The sequence below is a fragment of the Cebidichthys violaceus genome, unplaced genomic scaffold (assembly GCF_023349555.1).
Source record: "Cebidichthys violaceus isolate CVI_PGR_0920_01 unplaced genomic scaffold, fCebVio1.0.p SCAF_32, whole genome shotgun sequence".
NCBI lineage: Eukaryota > Metazoa > Chordata > Actinopteri > Perciformes > Stichaeidae > Cebidichthys > Cebidichthys violaceus.
This window is the reverse complement of record NW_027176506.1, coordinates 1,498,210-1,513,292: the sequence shown is the minus strand read 5'-3', so window position 1 is coordinate 1,513,292 and position 15,083 is coordinate 1,498,210. Positions and strand designations below refer to the sequence as shown.

The following is a 15,083-nucleotide window of genomic DNA, read 5'->3' as shown; positions in this document are numbered from 1 at the left end:
TTCTTATTCCTGCTTACTCCACACAATAAAACTCTACTTAGAGGAATTGTCAGTAAATTGGATAATAAGTACAACTCCCCCAGTGTTAGCTCTTCCTCCACACAATCAAAGTCTTTTGAGTTGTGTTCCCAGCAAACTGGATGAAAAGAAGCACTATGTGAATAATGTTTTCTCTCAGAGATACTTGAACTCGGTCATTTTGGGCAGTCACTCACTCCCATCTAGGGGTGAGCAATCCTCCACTCTCTGGTTGTGAACCACGGCTTCGTACTTGTAGGTGCTATCTGTAATAATGATTGCTTCACACTCGACTGCAAACTGCCCCAGTGTGTGCTGAAGGTCACGGCCTGATGAAGCCAACAGATCAACATCATCTGCAAAGAGCAGAGAAGCAATTCTGAGGTCCCTCAGCTGCACCTCGAGTTGAGTTGGTCGGGATCCGGAGTTCCTCACAGGGCTCGTTCCACCATCTGACAATACCCCGAGTCAGGGACAGCAGTTCTCCTCCCTTGTAGGTGCCGACTCTCATTCCAACCGCTTCACACTTGACTGAAAACTGGACCTTGAGTGCTGCTCCTGAGTAGTCTTATTGTTTGCCAGAACTTCCTTGAGACCAACCAGAAGTCCTTCTCCATGGCTTCCCCCCTAAACCAATGTGTGGTAAGAATATCACATTTCATGGACAAATGATTTGAGATATCAGCATGTTGGTAGTGATGAATTTTCCATTCTGATGAGCAGTGAAAAACTTTCATGCATGCTGTGGTTGTTGATCATATCGTCAACGTGAAGCGGTCTCTGACAGGAGGAACACGCTTGATATGTCACCACAATCTGTGTTAAATGGCTGTTGTCTTACTTGCAGCTGGTAGAAAACTCCCCGTCAGGGAATCGAACCCTGGTCTTCCCCGTGACAAGCGGAGATACTGTCCACTATACTAACGAGGACTGCTCCAGTACCACTTTTGGCTAGGAAAAAAAAAAAGGTGGCGCTGTTCCGGCCTTTAAAGGGAATTCTTAGAGCTATACAAGGGAGGCTTTGAGTTTAGTCGACAACAACTGTCACTCAATGGCACAGCAGCTGTGACTGAATCCATTCAGAAATCATGTTGTCTGGCATCTGAAATGTTTGCAATCAAGTGTGAATGTAGCATGATCTTGGGCACATGCGTAAAAGTCATTTTCAGCAGTTTCCGTAGTGTAGTGGTTATCACGTTTGCCTCACACGCAAAAGGTCCCCCGTTCGAAAATGGGTGGAAACGTGCTTCTTATTCCTGCTTACTCCACACAATAAAACTCTCCTTAGAGGAATTGTCAGTAAATTGGATAATAAGTACAACTCCCCCAGTGTTAGCTCGTCCTCCACACAATCAAAGTCTTTTGAGTTGTGTTCCCAGCAAACTGGATGAAAAGAAGCACTATGTGAATAATGTTTTCTCTCAGAGATACTTGAACTCGGTCATTTTGGGCAGTCACTCACTCCCATCTAGGGGTGAGCAATCCTCCACTCTCTGGTTGTGAACCACGGCTTCGTGCTTGTAGGTGCTATCTGTAATAGTGATTGCTTCACACTCGACTGCAAACTGCCCCAGTGTGTGCTGAAGGTCACGGCCTGATGAAGCCAACAGATCAACATCATCTGCAAAGAGCAGAGAAGCAATTCTGAGGTCCCTCAGCTGCACCTCGAGTTGAGTTGGTCGGGATCCGGAGTTCCTCACAGGGCTCGTTCCACCATCTGACAATACCCCGAGTCAGGGACAGCAGTTCTCCTCCCTTGTAGGTGCCGACTCTCATTCCAACCGCTTCACACTTGACTGAAAACTGGACCTTGTGTGCTGCTCCTGAGTAGTCTTATTGTTTGCCAGAACTTCCTTGAGACCAACCAGAAGTCCTTCTCCATGGCTTCCCCCCTAAACCAATGTGTGGTAAGAATATCACATTTCATGGACAAATGATTTGAGATATCAGCATGTTGGTAGTGATGAATTTTCCATTCTGATGAGCAGTGAAAAACTTTCATGCATGCTGTGGTTGTTGATCATATCGTCAACGTGAAGCGGTCTCTGACAGGAGGAACACGCTTGATATGTCACCACAATCTGTGTTAAATGGCTGTTGTCTTACTTGCAGCTGGTAGAAAACTCCCCGTCAGGGAATCGAACCCTGGTCTTCCCCGTGACAAGCGGAGATACTGTCCACTATACTAACGAGGACTGCTCCAGTACCACTTTTGGCCTGGAAAAAAAAACAGGTGGCGCTGTTCCGGCCTTTAAAGGGAATTCTTAGAGCTATACAAGGGAGGCTTTGAGTTTAGTCGACAACAACTGTCACTCAATGGCACAGCAGCTGTGACTGAATCCATTCAGAAATCATGTTGTCTGGCATCTGAAATGTTTGCAATCAAGTGTGAATGTAGCATGATCTTGGGCACATGCGTAAAAGTCATTTTCAGCAGTTTCCGTAGTGTAGTGGTTATCACGTTTGCCTAACATGCAAAAGGTCCCCTGTTCAAAACAGGGAGGAAACACTCTTCTTATTCCTGCTTACTCCACACAATAAAACTCTACTTAGAGGAATTGTCAGTAAATTGGATAATAAGTACAACTCCCCCAGTGTTAGCTCTTCCTCCACACAATCAAAATCTTTTGAGTTGTGTTCCCAGCAAACTGGATGAGAAGAAGCACGATGTGAATAATGTTTTCTCTCAGAGATACTTGAACTCAGTCATTTTGGGCAGTCACTCACTCCCATCTAGGGGTGAGCAATCCTCCACTCTCTGGTTGTGAACCACGGCTTCGTACTTGTAGGTGCTATCTGTAATAGTGATTGCTTCACACTCGACTGCAAACTGCCCCAGTGTGTGCTGAAGGTCACAGCCTGATGAAGCCAACAGATCAACATCATCTGCAAAGAGCAGAGAAGCAATTCTGAGGTCCCTCAGCTGCACCTCGAGTTGAGTTGGTCGGGATCCGGAGTTCCTCACAGGGCTCGTTCCACCATCTGACAATACCCCGAGTCAGGGACAGCAGTTCTCCTCCCTTGTAGGTGCCGACTCTCATTCCAACCGCTTCACACTTGACTGAAAACTGGACCTTGTGTGCTGCTCCTGAGTAGTCTTATTGTTGGCCAGAACTTCCTTGAGACCAACCAGAAGTCCTTCTCCATGGCTTCCCCCCTAAACCAATGTGTGGTAAGAATATCACATTTCATGGACAAATGATTTGAGATATCAGCATGTTGGTAGTGATGAATTTTCCATTCTGATGAGCAGTGAAAAACTTTCATGCATGCTGTGGTTGTTGATCATATCGTCAACGTGAAGCGGTCTCTGACAGGAGGAACACGCTTGATATGTCACCACAATCTGTGTTAAATGGCTGTTGTCTTACTTGCAGCTGGTAGAAAACTCCCCGTCAGGGAATCGAACCCTGGTCTTCTGCGTGACAAGCAGAGATACTGTCCACTATACTAACGAGGACTGCTCCAGTACCACTTTTGGCTAGGAAAAAAAAACAGGTGGCGCTGTTCCGGCCTTTAAAGGGAATTCTTAGAGCTATACAAGGGAGGCTTTGAGTTTAGTCGACAACAACTGTCACTCAATGGCACAGCAGCTGTGACTGAATCCATTCAGAAATCATGTTGTCTGGCATCTGAAATGTTTGCAATCAAGTGTGAATGTAGCATGATCTTGGGCACATGCGTAAAAGTCATTTTCAGCAGTTTCCGTAGTGTAGTGGTTATCACGTTTGCCTCACACGCAAAAGGTCCCCTGTTCAAAACAGGACGGAAACACTCTTCTTATTTCTGCTTACTCCACACAATAAAACTCTACTTAGAGGAATTGTCAGTAAATTGGATAATAAGTACAACTCCCCCAGTGTTAGCTCTTCCTCCACACAATCAAAATCTTTTGAGTTGTGTTCCCAGCAAACTGGATGAGAAGAAGCACTATGTGAATAATGTTTTCTCTCAGAGATACTTGAACTCAGTCATTTTGGGCAGTCACTCACTCCCATCTAGGGGTGAGCAATCCTCCACTCTCTGGTTGTGAACCACGGCTTCGTACTTGTAGGTGCTATCTGTAATAGTGATTGCTTCACACTCGACTGCAAACTGCCCCAGTGTGTGCTGAAGGTCACGGCCTGATGAAGCCAACAGATCAACATCATCTGCAAAGAGCAGAGAAGCAATTCTGAGGTCCCTCAGCTGCACCTCGAGTTGAGTTGGTCGGGATCCGGAGTTCCTCACAGGGCTCGTTCCACCATCTGACAATACCCCGAGTCAGGGACAGCAGTTCTCCTCACTTGTAGGTGCCGACTCTCATTCCAACCGCTTCACACTTGACTGAAAACTGGACCTTGTGTGCTGCTCCTGAGTAGTCTCATTGTTGGCCAGAACTTCCTTGAGACCAACCAGAAGTCCTTCTCCATGGCTTCCCCCCTAAACCAATGTGTGGTAAGAATATCACATTTCATGGACAAATGATTTGAGATATCAGCATGTTGGTAGTGATGAATTTTCCATTCTGATGAGCAGTGAAAAACTTTCATGCATGCTGTGGTTGTTGATCATATCGTCAATGTGAAGTGGTCTCTGACAGGAGGAACACGCTTGATATGTCACCACAATCTGTGTTAAATGGCTGTTGTCTTACTTGCACCTGGTAGAAAACTCCCCGTCAGGGAATCGAACCCTGGTCTTCCGCGTGACAAGCGGAGATACTGTCCACTATACTAACGAGGACTGCTCCAGTACCACTTTTGGCTAGGAAAAAAAAACAGGTGGCGCTGTTCCGGCCTTTAAAGGGAATTCTTAGACCTATACAAGGGAGGCTTTGAGTTTAGTCGACAACAACTGTCACTCAATGGCACAGCAGCTGTGACTGAATCCATTCAGAAATCATGTTGTCTGGCATCTGAAATGTTTGCAATCAAGTGTGAATGTAGCATGATCTTGGGCACATGCGTAAAAGTCATTTTCAGCAGTTTCCGTAGTGTAGTGGTTATCATGTTTGCCTCACATAAAAAAGGTCCCCCGTTCGAAACTGGGCGGAAACACTCTTCTTTATTCCTGCTTACTCCACACAATAAAACTCTCCTTAGAAGAATTGTCAGTAAATTGGATAATAAGTACAACTCCCCCAGTGTTAGCTCTTCCTCCACACAATCAAAGTCTTTTGAGTTGTGTTCCCAGCAAACTGGATGAAAAGAAGCACTATGTGAATAATGTTTTCTCTCAGAGATACTTGAACTCGGTCATTTTGGGCAGTCACTCACTCCCATCTAGGGGTGAGCAATCCTCCACTCTCTGGTTGTGAACCACGGCTTCGTACTTGTAGGTGCTATCTGTAATAATGATTGCTTCACACTCGACTGCAAACTGCCCCAGTGTGTGCTGAAGGTCACGGCCTGATGAAGCCAACAGATCAACATCATCTGCAAAGAGCAGAGAAGCAATTCTGAGGTCCCTCAGCTGCACCTCGAGTTGAGTTGGTCAGGGATCCGGAGTTCCTCACAGGGCTCGTTCCACCATCTGACAATACCCCGAGTCAGGGACAGCAGTTCTCCTCCCTTGTAGGTGCCGACTCTCATTCCAACCGCTTCACACTTGACTGAAAACTGGACCTTGTGTGCTGCTCCTGAGTAGTCTCATTGTTGGCCAGAACTTCCTTGAGACCAACCAGAAGTCCTTCTCCATGGCTTCCCCCCTAAACCAATGTGTGGTAAGAATATCACATTTCATGGACAAATGATTTGAGATATCAGCATGTTGGTAGTGATGAATTTTCCATTCTGATGAGCAGTGAAAAACTTTCATGCATGCTGTGGTTGTTGATCATATCGTCAATGTGAAGTGGTCTCTGACAGGAGGAACACGCTTGATATGTCACCACAATCTGTGTTAAATGGCTGTTGTCTTACTTGCAGCGGGTAGAAAACTCCCCGTCAGGGAATCGAACCCTGGTCTTTCCCGTGACAAGCGGAGATACTGTCCACTATACTAACGAGGACTGCTCCAGTACCACTTTTGGCTGGGAAAAAAAAAAGGTGGCGCTGTTCCGGCCTTTAAAGGGAATTCTTAGAGCTATACAAGGGAGGCTTTGAGTTTAGTCGACAACAACTGTCACTCAATGGCACAGCAGCTGTGACTGAATCCATTCAGAAATCATGTTGTCTGGCATCTGAAATGTTTGCAATCAAGTGTGAATGTAGCATGATCTTGGGCACATGCGTAAAAGTCATTTTCAGCAGTTTCCGTAGTGTAGTGGTTATCACGTTTGCCTAACACGCAAAAGGTCCCCTGTTCAAAACAGGGTGGAAACACTCTTCTTATTTCTGCTTACTCCACACAATAAAACTCTACTTAGAAGAATTGTCAGTAAATTGGATAATAAGTACAACTCCCCCAGTGTTAGCTCTTCCTCCACACAATCAAAATCTTTTGAGTTGTGTTCCCAGCAAACTGGATGAGAAGAAGCACTATGTGAATAATGTTTTCTCTCAGAGATACTTGAACTCGGTCTTTTTGGGCAGTCACTCTCTCCCATCTAGGGGTGAGCAATCCTCCACTCTCTGGTTGTGAACCACGGCTTCGTACTTGTAGGTGCTATCTGTAATAGTGATTGCTTCACACTCGACTGCAAACTGCCCCAGTGTGTGCTGAAGGTCACGGCCTGATGAAGCCAACAGATCAACATCATCTGCAAAGAGCAGAGAAGCAATTCTGAGGTCCCTCAGCTGCACCTCGAGTTGAGTTGGTCGGGATCCGGAGTTCCTCACAGGGCTCGTTCCACCATCTGACAATACCCCGAGTCAGGGACAGCAGTTCTCCTCCCTTGTAGGTGCCGACTCTCATTCCAACCGCTTCACACTTGACTGAAAACTGGACCTTGTGTGCTGCTCCTGAGTAGTCTTATTGTTTGCCAGAACTTCCTTGAGACCAACCAGAAGTCCTTCTCCATGGCTTCCCCCCTAAACCAATGTGTGGTAAGAATATCACATTTCATGGACAAATGATTTGAGATATCAGCATGTTGGTAGTGATGAATTTTCCATTCTGATGAGCAGTGAAAAACTTTCATGCATGCTGTGGTTGTTGATCATATCGTCAACGTGAAGCGGTCTCTGACAGGAGGAACACGCTTGATATGTCACCACAATCTGTGTTAAATGGCTGTTGTCTTACTTGCAGCTGGTAGAAAACTCCCCGTCAGGGAATCGAACCCTGGTCTTCCCCGTGACAAGCGGAGATACTGTCCACTATACTAACGAGGACTGCTCCAGTACCACTTTTGGCTAGGAAAAAAAAACAGGTGGCGCTGTTCCGGCCTTTAAAGGGAATTCTTAGAGCTATACAAGGGAGGCTTTGAGTTTAGTCGACAACAACTGTCACTCAATGGCACAGCAGCTGTGACTGAATCCATTCAGAAATCATGTTGTCTGGCATCTGAAATTTTTGCAATCAAGTGTGAATGTAGCATGATCTTGGGCACATGCGTAAAAGTCATTTTCAGCAGTTTCCGTAGTGTAGTGGTTATCACGTTTGCCTCACATAAAAAAGGTCTCCCGTTCGAAACTGGGCAAAAGCACTCTTCTTATTCCTGCTTACTCCACACAATAAAACTCTACTTAGAGGAATTGTCAGTAAATTGGATAATAAGTACAACTCCCCCAGTGTTAGCTCGTCCTCCACACAATCAAAGTCTTTTGAGTTGTGTTCCCAGCAAACTGGATGAAAAGAAGCACTATGTGAATAATGTTTTCTCTCAGAGATACTTGAACTCGGTCATTTTGGGCAGTCACTCACTCCCATCTAGGGGTGAGCAATCCTCCACTCTCTGGTTGTGAACCACGGCTTCGTGCTTGTAGGTGCTATCTGTAATAGTGATTGCTTCACACTCGACTGCAAACTGCCCCAGTGTGTGCTGAAGGTCACGGCCTGATGAAGCCAACAGATCAACATCATCTGCAAAGAGCAGAGAAGCAATTCTGAGGTCCCTCAGCTGCACCTCGAGTTGAGTTGGTCGGGATCCGGAGTTCCTCACAGGGCTCGTTCCACCATCTGACAATACCCCGAGTCAGGGACAGCAGTTCTCCTCCCTTGTAGGTGCCGACTCTCATTCCAACCGCTTCACACTTGACTGAAAACTGGACCTTGTGTGCTGCTCCTGAGTAGTCTTATTGTTTGCCAGAACTTCCTTGAGACCAACCAGAAGTCCTTCTCCATGGCTTCCCCCCTAAACCAATGTGTGGTAAGAATATCACATTTCATGGACAAATGATTTGAGATATCAGCATGTTGGTAGTGATGAATTTTCCATTCTGATGAGCAGTGAAAAACTTTCATGCATGCTGTGGTTGTTGATCATATCGTCAACGTGAAGCGGTCTCTGACAGGAGGAACACGCTTGATATGTCACCACAATCTGTGTTAAATGGCTGTTGTCTTACTTGCAGCTGGTAGAAAACTCCCCGTCAGGGAATCGAACCCTGGTCTTCCCCGTGACAAGCGGAGATACTGTCCACTATACTAACGAGGACTGCTCCAGTACCACTTTTGGCCTGGAAAAAAAAACAGGTGGCGCTGTTCCGGCCTTTAAAGGGAATTCTTAGAGCTATACAAGGGAGGCTTTGAGTTTAGTCGACAACAACTGTCACTCAATGGCACAGCAGCTGTGACTGAATCCATTCAGAAATCATGTTGTCTGGCATCTGAAATGTTTGCAATCAAGTGTGAATGTAGCATGATCTTGGGCACATGCGTAAAAGTCATTTTCAGCAGTTTCCGTAGTGTAGTGGTTATCACGTTTGCCTAACATGCAAAAGGTCCCCTGTTCAAAACAGGGAGGAAACACTCTTCTTATTCCTGCTTACTCCACACAATAAAACTCTACTTAGAGGAATTGTCAGTAAATTGGATAATAAGTACAACTCCCCCAGTGTTAGCTCTTCCTCCACACAATCAAAATCTTTTGAGTTGTGTTCCCAGCAAACTGGATGAGAAGAAGCACTATGTGAATAATGTTTTCTCTCAGAGATACTTGAACTCAGTCATTTTGGGCAGTCACTCACTCCCATCTAGGGGTGAGCAATCCTCCACTCTCTGGTTGTGAACCACGGCTTCGTACTTGTAGGTGCTATCTGTAATAGTGATTGCTTCACACTCGACTGCAAACTGCCCCAGTGTGTGCTGAAGGTCACGGCCTGATGAAGCCAACAGATCAACATCATCTGCAAAGAGCAGAGAAGCAATTCTGAGGTCCCTCAGCTGCACCTCGAGTTGAGTTGGTCGGGATCCGGAGTTCCTCACAGGGCTCGTTCCACCATCTGACAATACCCCGAGTCAGGGACAGCAGTTCTCCTCACTTGTAGGTGCCGACTCTCATTCCAACCGCTTCACACTTGACTGAAAACTGGACCTTGTGTGCTGCTCCTGAGTAGTCTCATTGTTGGCCAGAACTTCCTTGAGACCAACCAGAAGTCCTTCTCCATGGCTTCCCCCCTAAACCAATGTGTGGTAAGAATATCACATTTCATGGACAAATGATTTGAGATATCAGCATGTTGGTAGTGATGAATTTTCCATTCTGATGAGCAGTGAAAAACTTTCATGCATGCTGTGGTTGTTGATCATATCGTCAATGTGAAGTGGTCTCTGACAGGAGGAACACGCTTGATATGTCACCACAATCTGTGTTAAATGGCTGTTGTCTTACTTGCACCTGGTAGAAAACTCCCCGTCAGGGAATCGAACCCTGGTCTTCCGCGTGACAAGCGGAGATACTGTCCACTATACTAACGAGGACTGCTCCAGTACCACTTTTGGCTAGGAAAAAAAAACAGGTGGCGCTGTTCCGGCCTTTAAAGGGAATTCTTAGACCTATACAAGGGAGGCTTTGAGTTTAGTCGACAACAACTGTCACTCAATGGCACAGCAGCTGTGACTGAATCCATTCAGAAATCATGTTGTCTGGCATCTGAAATGTTTGCAATCAAGTGTGAATGTAGCATGATCTTGGGCACATGCGTAAAAGTCATTTTCAGCAGTTTCCGTAGTGTAGTGGTTATCATGTTTGCCTCACATAAAAAAGGTCCCCCGTTCGAAACTGGGCGGAAACACTCTTCTTTATTCCTGCTTACTCCACACAATAAAACTCTCCTTAGAAGAATTGTCAGTAAATTGGATAATAAGTACAACTCCCCCAGTGTTAGCTCTTCCTCCACACAATCAAAGTCTTTTGAGTTGTGTTCCCAGCAAACTGGATGAAAAGAAGCACTATGTGAATAATGTTTTCTCTCAGAGATACTTGAACTCGGTCATTTTGGGCAGTCACTCACTCCCATCTAGGGGTGAGCAATCCTCCACTCTCTGGTTGTGAACCACGGCTTCGTACTTGTAGGTGCTATCTGTAATAATGATTGCTTCACACTCGACTGCAAACTGCCCCAGTGTGTGCTGAAGGTCACGGCCTGATGAAGCCAACAGATCAACATCATCTGCAAAGAGCAGAGAAGCAATTCTGAGGTCCCTCAGCTGCACCTCGAGTTGAGTTGGTCAGGGATCCGGAGTTCCTCACAGGGCTCGTTCCACCATCTGACAATACCCCGAGTCAGGGACAGCAGTTCTCCTCCCTTGTAGGTGCCGACTCTCATTCCAACCGCTTCACACTTGACTGAAAACTGGACCTTGTGTGCTGCTCCTGAGTAGTCTCATTGTTGGCCAGAACTTCCTTGAGACCAACCAGAAGTCCTTCTCCATGGCTTCCCCCCTAAACCAATGTGTGGTAAGAATATCACATTTCATGGACAAATGATTTGAGATATCAGCATGTTGGTAGTGATGAATTTTCCATTCTGATGAGCAGTGAAAAACTTTCATGCATGCTGTGGTTGTTGATCATATCGTCAATGTGAAGTGGTCTCTGACAGGAGGAACACGCTTGATATGTCACCACAATCTGTGTTAAATGGCTGTTGTCTTACTTGCAGCGGGTAGAAAACTCCCCGTCAGGGAATCGAACCCTGGTCTTTCCCGTGACAAGCGGAGATACTGTCCACTATACTAACGAGGACTGCTCCAGTACCACTTTTGGCTGGGAAAAAAAAAAGGTGGCGCTGTTCCGGCCTTTAAAGGGAATTCTTAGAGCTATACAAGGGAGGCTTTGAGTTTAGTCGACAACAACTGTCACTCAATGGCACAGCAGCTGTGACTGAATCCATTCAGAAATCATGTTGTCTGGCATCTGAAATGTTTGCAATCAAGTGTGAATGTAGCATGATCTTGGGCACATGCGTAAAAGTCATTTTCAGCAGTTTCCGTAGTGTAGTGGTTATCACGTTTGCCTAACACGCAAAAGGTCCCCTGTTCAAAACAGGGTGGAAACACTCTTCTTATTTCTGCTTACTCCACACAATAAAACTCTACTTAGAAGAATTGTCAGTAAATTGGATAATAAGTACAACTCCCCCAGTGTTAGCTCTTCCTCCACACAATCAAAATCTTTTGAGTTGTGTTCCCAGCAAACTGGATGAGAAGAAGCACTATGTGAATAATGTTTTCTCTCAGAGATACTTGAACTCGGTCTTTTTGGGCAGTCACTCACTCCCATCTAGGGGTGAGCAATCCTCCACTCTCTGGTTGTGAACCACGGCTTCGTACTTGTAGGTGCTATCTGTAATAGTGATTGCTTCACACTCGACTGCAAACTGCCCCAGTGTGTGCTGAAGGTCACGGCCTGATGAAGCCAACAGATCAACATCATCTGCAAAGAGCAGAGAAGCAATTCTGAGGTCTCTCAGCTGCACCTCGAGTTGAGTTGGTCGGGATCCGGAGTTCCTCACAGGGCTCGTTCCACCATCTGACAATACCCCGAGTCAGGGACAGCAGTTCTCCTCCCTTGTAGGTGCCGACTCTCATTCCAACCGCTTCACACTTGACTGAAAACTGGACCTTGTGTGCTGCTCCTGAGTAGTCTCATTGTTGGCCAGAACTTCCATGAGACCAACCAGAAGTCCTTCTCCATGGCTTCCCCCCTAAACCAATGTGTGGTAAGAATATCACATTTCATGGACAAATGATTTGAGATATCAGCATGTTGGTAGTGATGAATTTTCCATTCTGATGAGCAGTGAAAAACTTTCATGCATGCTGTGGTTGTTGATCATATCGTCAATGTGAAGTGGTCTCTGACAGGAGGAACACGCTTGATATGTCACCACAATCTGTGTTAAATGGCTGTTGTCTTACTTGCACCTGGTAGAAAACTCCCCGTCAGGGAATCGAACCCTGGTCTTTCCCGTGACAAGCGGAGATACTGTCCACTATACTAACGAGGACTGCTCCAGTACCACTTTTGGCTAGGAAAAAAAAACAGGTGGCGCTGTTCCGGCCTTTAAAGGGAATTCTTAGAGTTATAAAAGGGAGGCTTTGAGTTTAGTCGACAACAACTGTCACTCAATGGCACAGCAGCTGTGACTGAATCCATTCAGAAATCATGTTGTCTGGCATCTGAAATGTTTGCAATCAAGTGTGAATGTAGCATGATCTTGGGCACATGCGTAAAAGTCATTTTCAGCAGTTTCCGTAGTGTAGTGGTTATCACGTTTGCCTCACATGCAAAAGGTCCCCTGTTCAAAACAGGACGGAAACACTCTTCTTATTTCTGCTTACTCCACACAATAAAACTCTACTTAGAGGAATTGTCAGTAAATTGGATAATAAGTACAACTCCCCCAGTGTTAGCTCTTCCTCCACACAATCAAAATCTTTTGAGTTGTGTTCCCAGCAAACTGGATGAGAAGAAGCACTATGTGAATAATGTTTTCTCTCAGAGATACTTGAACTCAGTCATTTTGGGCAGTCACTCACTCCCATCTAGGGGTGAGCAATCCTCCACTCTCTGGTTGTGAACCACGGCTTCGTACTTGTAGGTGCTATCTGTAATAGTGATTGCTTCACACTCGACTGCAAACTGCCCCAGTGTGTGCTGAAGGTCACGGCCTGATGAAGCCAACAGATCAACATCATCTGCAAAGAGCAGAGAAGCAATTCTGAGGTCCCTCAGCTGCACCTCGAGTTGAGTTGGTCGGGATCCGGAGTTCCTCACAGGGCTCGTTCCACCATCTGACAATACCCCGAGTCAGGGACAGCAGTTCTCCTCCCTTGTAGGTGCCGACTCTCATTCCAACCGCTTCACACTTGACTGAAAACTGGACCTTGTGTGCTGCTCCTGAGTAGTCTCATTGTTGGCCAGAACTTCCTTGAGACCAACCAGAAGTCCTTCTCCATGGCTTCCCCCCTAAACCAATGTGTGGTAAGAATATCACATTTCATGGACAAATGATTTGAGATATCAGCATGTTGGTAGTGATGAATTTTCCATTCTGATGAGCAGTGAAAAACTTTCATGCATGCTGTGGTTGTTGATCATATCGTCAATGTGAAGTGGTCTCTGACAGGAGGAACACGCTTGATATGTCACCACAATCTGTGTTAAATGGCTGTTGTCTTACTTGCACCTGGTAGAAAACTCCCCGTCAGGAAATCGAACCCTGGTCTTCCGCGTGACAAGCGGAGATACTGTCCACTATACTAACGAGGACTGCTCCAGTACCACTTTTGGCTAGGAAAAAAAAACAGGTGGCGCTGTTCCGGCCTTTAAAGGGAATTCTTAGACCTATACAAGGGAGGCTTTGAGTTTAGTCGACAACAACTGTCACTCAATGGCACAGCAGCTGTGACTGAATCCATTCAGAAATCATGTTGTCTGGCATCTGAAATGTTTGCAATCAAGTGTGAATGTAGCATGATCTTGGGCACATGCGTAAAAGTCATTTTCAGCAGTTTCCGTAGTGTAGTGGTTATCATGTTTGCCTCACATAAAAAAGGTCCCCCGTTCGAAACTGGGCGGAAACACTCTTCTTTATTCCTGCTTACTCCACACAATAAAACTCTCCTTAGAAGAATTGTCAGTAAATTGGATAATAAGTACAACTCCCCCAGTGTTAGCTCTTCCTCCACACAATCAAAGTCTTTTGAGTTGTGTTCCCAGCAAACTGGATGAAAAGAAGCACTATGTGAATAATGTTTTCTCTCAGAGATACTTGAACTCGGTCATTTTGGGCAGTCACTCACTCCCATCTAGGGGTGAGCAATCCTCCACTCTCTGGTTGTGAACCACGGCTTCGTACTTGTAGGTGCTATCTGTAATAATGATTGCTTCACACTCGACTGCAAACTGCCCCAGTGTGTGCTGAAGGTCACGGCCTGATGAAGCCAACAGATCAACATCATCTGCAAAGAGCAGAGAGGCAATTCTGAGGTCCCTCAGCTGCACCTCGAGTTGAGTTGGTCAGGGATCCGGAGTTCCTCACAGGGCTCGTTCCACCATCTGACAATACCCCGAGTCAGGGACAGCAGTTCTCCTCCCTTGTAGGTGCCGACTCTCATTCCAACCGCTTCACACTTGACTGAAAACTGGACCTTGTGTGCTGCTCCTGAGTAGTCTCATTGTTGGCCAGAACTTCCTTGAGACCAACCAGAAGTCCTTCTCCATGGCTTCCCCCCTAAACCAATGTGTGGTAAGAATATCACATTTCATGGACAAATGATTTGAGATATCAGCATGTTGGTAGTGATGAATTTTCCATTCTGATGAGCAGTGAAAAACTTTCATGCATGCTGTGGTTGTTGATCATATCGTCAATGTGAAGTGGTCTCTGACAGGAGGAACACGCTTGATATGTCACCACAATCTGTGTTAAATGGCTGTTGTCTTACTTGCAGCTGGTAGAAAACTCCCCGTCAGGGAATCGAACCCAGGTCTTCCGCGTGACAAGCGGAGATACTGTCCACTATACTAACGAGGACTGCTCCAGTACCACTTTTGGCTGGGAAAAAAAAAAAGGTGGCGCTGTTCCGGCCTTTAAAGGGAATTCTTAGAGCTATACAAGGGAGGCTTTGAGTTTAGTCGACAACAACTGTCACTCAATGGCACAGCAGCTGTGACTGAATCCATTCAGAAATCATGTTGTCTGGCATCTGAAATGTTTGCAATCAAGTGTGAATGTAGCATGATCTTGGGC

The 15,083-nt window shown here is 45.9% G+C and overlaps 10 non-coding genes across 10 annotated transcripts; 6 read left to right on the top strand and 4 right to left on the bottom strand.

Annotated features, from left to right (window-relative positions):
- The first annotated feature begins 2,454 nt into the window (after nucleotides 1-2,454).
- trnav-aac (transfer RNA valine (anticodon AAC)) lies at nucleotides 2,455-2,527 on the top strand. The gene has a single exon. It is a non-coding gene; the product is annotated as a tRNA-Val (tRNA).
- Nucleotides 2,528-3,406: 879 nt separating this feature from the next.
- trnad-guc (transfer RNA aspartic acid (anticodon GUC)) lies at nucleotides 3,407-3,478 on the bottom strand. Its single transcript has one exon. It is a non-coding gene; the product is annotated as a tRNA-Asp (tRNA).
- Nucleotides 3,479-3,719: 241 nt separating this feature from the next.
- trnav-cac (transfer RNA valine (anticodon CAC)) lies at nucleotides 3,720-3,792 on the top strand. Its single transcript has one exon. It is a non-coding gene; the product is annotated as a tRNA-Val (tRNA).
- An 879-nt stretch (nucleotides 3,793-4,671) lies between these two features.
- On the bottom strand, nucleotides 4,672-4,743 carry trnad-guc (transfer RNA aspartic acid (anticodon GUC)). Its single transcript has one exon. It is a non-coding gene; the product is annotated as a tRNA-Asp (tRNA).
- Nucleotides 4,744-6,250: 1,507 nt separating this feature from the next.
- trnav-aac (transfer RNA valine (anticodon AAC)) lies at nucleotides 6,251-6,323 on the top strand. The gene has a single exon. It is a non-coding gene; the product is annotated as a tRNA-Val (tRNA).
- Nucleotides 6,324-8,780: 2,457 nt separating this feature from the next.
- On the top strand, nucleotides 8,781-8,853 carry trnav-aac (transfer RNA valine (anticodon AAC)). Its single transcript has one exon. It is a non-coding gene; the product is annotated as a tRNA-Val (tRNA).
- Nucleotides 8,854-9,732: 879 nt separating this feature from the next.
- trnad-guc (transfer RNA aspartic acid (anticodon GUC)) lies at nucleotides 9,733-9,804 on the bottom strand. The gene has a single exon. It is a non-coding gene; the product is annotated as a tRNA-Asp (tRNA).
- Nucleotides 9,805-11,311: 1,507 nt separating this feature from the next.
- On the top strand, nucleotides 11,312-11,384 carry trnav-aac (transfer RNA valine (anticodon AAC)). The gene has a single exon. It is a non-coding gene; the product is annotated as a tRNA-Val (tRNA).
- A 1,192-nt stretch (nucleotides 11,385-12,576) lies between these two features.
- trnav-cac (transfer RNA valine (anticodon CAC)) lies at nucleotides 12,577-12,649 on the top strand. Its single transcript has one exon. It is a non-coding gene; the product is annotated as a tRNA-Val (tRNA).
- Nucleotides 12,650-14,795: 2,146 nt separating this feature from the next.
- On the bottom strand, nucleotides 14,796-14,867 carry trnad-guc (transfer RNA aspartic acid (anticodon GUC)). The gene has a single exon. It is a non-coding gene; the product is annotated as a tRNA-Asp (tRNA).
- Between the last annotated feature and the right edge of the window lie 216 nt (nucleotides 14,868-15,083).